Below are 5,000 nucleotides of genomic sequence, written 5' to 3'. Positions count from 1 at the left end.
GAAGGTAAAAACAGGTGCTTTTTAGCCTCTCTCGTTAAGGTACTTGGAAAAAATCCGAGACATGTTTGGTCTTCCCCACTGACAGTGCGCCTTTGCTGGGTAAGTTGTGGACGTGCCAGGCACCCCCGGGACACCGGTGGAACGCGGCCGGACTCGTGGTACTCCAACCCGGGCATAATTTTGGATATTTCCCGGTCCTTTTTTTCCCCACTTTCCCAACTTTTCTTCTGAATCACAGTGCGCCTTTGCTGGGTAAGTTGTGGACATGGCAGGCACCCCCGGGACACCGGTGGAACGCGGCCGGACTCGTGGTACTCCAACCCGGGCATAATTGTGGATCAAATTCGGGACTTTTGCCCACTTTCCCAACTTTTCTTCCCAATCACAGTGCGCCTTTGCTGGGTAAGTTGTGGACATGGCAGGCACCCCCGGGACACCGGTGGAACGCGGCCGGACTCGTGGTACTCCAACCCGGGCATAATATTGGATCAAATTCGGGACTTTTGCCCACTTTCCCAACTTTTCTTCCCAATCACAGTGCGCCTTTGCTGGGTAAGTTGTGGACATGCCAGGCACCCCCGGGACACCGGTGGAACGCGGCCGGACTCGTGGTACTCCAACCCGGGCATAATTTTGGATCAAATTCGGGACTTTTGCCCACTTTCCCAACTTTTCTTCCCAATCACAGTGCGCCTTTGCTGGGTAAGTTGTGGACATGCCAGGCACCCCCGGGACACCGGTGGAACGCGGCCGGACTCGTGGTACTCCAACCCGGGCATAATTTTGGATCAAATTCGGGACTTTTGCCCACTTTCCCAACTTTTCTTCCCATTCACAGTGCGCCTTTGCTGGGTAAGTTGTGGACATTGTAGGCACCCCGAGACACTGGTGGAACGCGGCGGGACTTGTGGGACTCGAACCTGGGTGTGATTTTGGACCAAATTCGGGACTTTTGCCCACTTTCCCAACTTTTCTTCCCAATCACAGTGCGCCTTTGCTGGGTGCGTTGTGGACATTGTAGGCGCCCCGGAACCCTGGTGGAACGCGGCGGGACTTGTGGGACTCGAACCTGGGTGTGATTTTGGACCAAATTCGGGACTTTTGCCCACTTTCCCAACTTTTCTTCCCACTCACAGTGCGCCTTTGCTGGGTGCGTTGTGGACATTGTAGGCACCCCGGAACCCTGGTGGAACGCGGCGGGACTTGTGGGACTCGAACCTGGGTGTGATTTTGGACCAAATTCGGGACTTTTGCCCACTTTCCCAACTTTTCTTCCCATTCACAGTGCGCCTTTGCTGGGTAAGTTGTGGACATTGTAGGCACCCCGAGACACTGGTGGAACGCGGCGGGACTTGTGGGACTCGAACCTGGGTGTGATTTTGGACCAAATTCGGGACTTTTGCCCACTTTCCCAACTTTTCTTCCCAATCACAGTGCGCCTTTGCTGGGTAAGTTGTGGACATGCCAGGCACCCCCGGGACACCGGTGGAACGCGGCCGGACTCGTGGTACTCCAACCCGGGCATAATTTTGGATCAAATTCGGGACTTTTGCCCACTTTCCCAACTTTTCTTCCCAATCACAGTGCGCCTTTGCTGGGTGAGTTGTGGACATTGTAGGCACCCCGAGACACTGGTGGAACGCGGCGGGACTTGTGGGACTCGAACCTGGGTGTGATTTTGGACCAAATTCGGGACTTTTGCCCACTTTCCCAACTTTTCTTCCCATTCACAGTGCGCCTTTGCTGGGTAAGTTGTGGACATTGTAGGCACCCCGAGACACTGGTGGAACGCGGCGGGACTTGTGGGACTCGAACCTGGGTGTGATTTTGGACCAAATTCGGGACTTTTGCCCACTTTCCCAACTTTTCTTCCCAATCACAGTGCGCCTTTGCTGGGTGCGTTGTGGACATTGTAGGCGCCCCGGAACCCTGGTGGAACGCGGCGGGACTTGTGGGACTCGAACCTGGGTGTGATTTTGGACCAAATTCGGGACTTTTGCCCACTTTCCCAACTTTTCTTCCCACTCACAGTGCGCCTTTGCTGGGTGCGTTGTGGACATTGTAGGCACCCCGGAACCCTGGTGGAACGCGGCGGGACTTGTGGGACTCGAACCTGGGTGTGATTTTGGACCAAATTCGGGACTTTTGCCCACTTTCCCAACTTTTCTTCCCACTCACAGTGCGCCTTTGCTGGGTGCGTTGTGGACTTTTCTTCCCAATCACAGTGCGCCTTTGCTGGGTGCGTCTTGGACATTGTAGGCACCCCGGAACCCTGGTGGAACGCGGCGGGACTTGTGGGACTCGAACCTGGGTGTGATTTTGGATCATTTCGTGGCCTTTTGCTATGCATGCCTTCTCCCCGCTAGTTTGATGTGTGCTGCTGCAAAAGTTCCAAGAGGGCGTTTTTGCCCCCCTCCAAACTCCCTCTCTTTGTTTATAGTGCATATTTTCTGCTGGATCTACTCTCTATTTACTCCAAGGAAAAAAACTAGCCGGTCGCGGCAAATTTTTACAATCGGTCGCCAAACTACGGCACGAGGGCCGAACGCGGTACGCCGGCGTCCAAGATACGGCCCGGGGATTTTTTTGATTTTTTGGGCTTTTTTTGATTTTTTTGGACATGTTGGGCATCCCAGGACTCGGGTGCGACTGCAGGACGTGTGGGGCTCTAACCTGGGTGTGGTTTTTGGTCATTTTCCGGACTTTTGCCCACTTTTCCAACTTTTCTTCCCAATCACAGTGCGCCTTTGCTGGGTAAGTTGTGGACATTGTAGGCACCCCGGAACACTGGTGGAACGCGGCGGGACTTGTGGGACTCGAACCTGGGTGTGATTTTGGATCAAATTCGGGACTTTTGCCCACTTTTCCAACTTTTCTTCCCCACTCACAGTGCGCCTTTGCTGGGTGCGTTTTGGGCATGTGGGGGGCACCTCGGACTCGGGTGGGACGCGGCGGGACTTGTGGCACTCGTACCTGGGTGTGATTTTTGATCATTTTGTGGACTTTTCCCCAGACACTCTCCACTTGTCTACCCCACTTCCCCTGTGACTTTGCTGGGGGGCGTTTCCCCGCTGTCCTTTGTAGTGTAAGGGTTACTTTTCTTTTTTTTCTGTCTGAAAATAGGGCCCCAAAAGGCCTCACACTCCCCGGGAAGACCTGATGGACGCCTCGGCGTCACTGAAACAGGCCAATCTGTCTGAAAATATGGCCCACGAAAGGCCTCACATTCCCCGGGAAGACCTGATGGACGCCCCGGCGTCACCGAAATACGGCAAACTGTCTGAAAATAGGGGCTCCAAGGGTTCCCCACTCTTTCTGGCCCACAAAAGGCCTCTCATTCCCCGGGAACACCTGTAGGACTCCCCGGCGTCAAGGAAATACGCCAAACCGTCTGAAAATAGGGGCCCAAAAGAACTGGAAATAATGTGTTTAATTTGGGGGGTGATGTCTATAATTATGGGGGTGCATTGGAGGCGGGAGTCCACTGGAGGGCTCCACACCGTCTGAATATAGGGCCCCAAAAGGCCTGGAATTAATGTATTTAATTTGGGGGGTGCATTTGCAGCGGGAGTCCACCGGAGGGCTCCATTTCCCCACTCTTTTGTTGACATATGGCCACAAAAGGCCTCTCATTCCCCGGGAAGACCTGATGGACGCCCCGGCGTCACCGAAACAAGCCAAACTGTCTGAAAATAGGGGCTCCAAGGGTTCCCCACTCTTTCTGGCCCACAAAAGGCCTCTCATTCCCCGGGAACACCTGTAGGACTCCCCGGCGTCAAGGAAATACGCCAAACTGTCTGAAAATAGGGCCCCAAAAGAACTGGAAATGATGCCTTTAATTTGGGGGGTGATGTCTTTAATTTGGGGGGTGCATTGGAGGCGGGAGTCCACTGGAGGGCTCCACACCGTCTGAATATAGGGCCCCAAAAGGCCTGGAATTAATGTATTTAATTTGGGGGGTGCATTTGCAGCGGGTGTCCACCGGAGGGCTCCATTTCCCCACTCTTTTGTTGACATATGGCCACAAAAGGCCTCTCATTCCCCGGGAAGACCTGATGGACGCCCCGGCGTCACCGAAATAAGCCAAACTGTCTGAAAATAGGGGCTCCAAGGGTTCCCCACTCTTTCTGGCCCACAAAAGGCCTCTCATTCCCCGGGAACACCTGTAGGACTCCCCGGCGTCAAGGAAATCCGCCAAACTGTCTGAAAATAGGGCCCCAAAAGAACTGGAAATGATGCCTTTAATTTGGGGGGTGATGTCTTTAATTTGGGGGGTGCATTGGAGGCGGGAGTCCACTGGAGGGCTACACACCGTCTGAATATAGGGCCCCAAAAGGCCTGGAATTAATGTATTTAATTTGGGGGGTGCATTTGCAGCGGGAGTCCACCGGAGGGCTCCATTTCCCCACTCTTTTGTTGACCTATGTATGGCCCCAAAAGGCCTCTCATTCCCCGGGGAGACCTGAAGGACCCCCCGGCGTCACCGAAATAAGCCAAACTGTCTGAAAATAGGGGCTCCAAGGGTTCCCCACTCTTTCTGGCCCACAAAAGGCCTCTCATTCCCCGGGAACACCTGTAGGACTCCCCGGCGTCAAGGAAATACGCCAAACTGTCTGAAAATAGGGCCCCAAAAGAACTGGAAATGATGCCTTTAATTTGGGGGGTGATGTCTTTAATTTGGGGGGTGCATTGGAGGCGGGAGTCCACTGGAGGGCTCCACAACGTCTGAAAATAGGGCCCCAAAAGAACTGGAAATAATGTGTTTAATTCAGGGTGCATTTGCAGCGAGTGTCCACCAGAGGGCTCCAATTCCCCAGCTATAGTCCTGGTACTCTAAAATGATGGCACTTAGTCAAATTTCCGCCTTTTTTTGATGACTTCCAACTAGGAGAGGGACTAATTTTGAGTTCCGGACCCGGGTGGAGAACCATAGCAGGTCGGCCTTCTTAAAGGGAAATGCTCCTAGGCACTTAGTCAAATTTACGCCTTTTTTTTGGACT

The sequence above is a fragment of the Nerophis lumbriciformis genome, unplaced genomic scaffold (assembly GCF_033978685.3).
Source record: "Nerophis lumbriciformis unplaced genomic scaffold, RoL_Nlum_v2.1 HiC_scaffold_59, whole genome shotgun sequence".
Lineage (NCBI taxonomy): Eukaryota > Metazoa > Chordata > Actinopteri > Syngnathiformes > Syngnathidae > Nerophis > Nerophis lumbriciformis.
The sequence above is the reverse complement of the archived record's forward strand: the minus strand, read 5'-3'. Positions refer to the sequence as shown.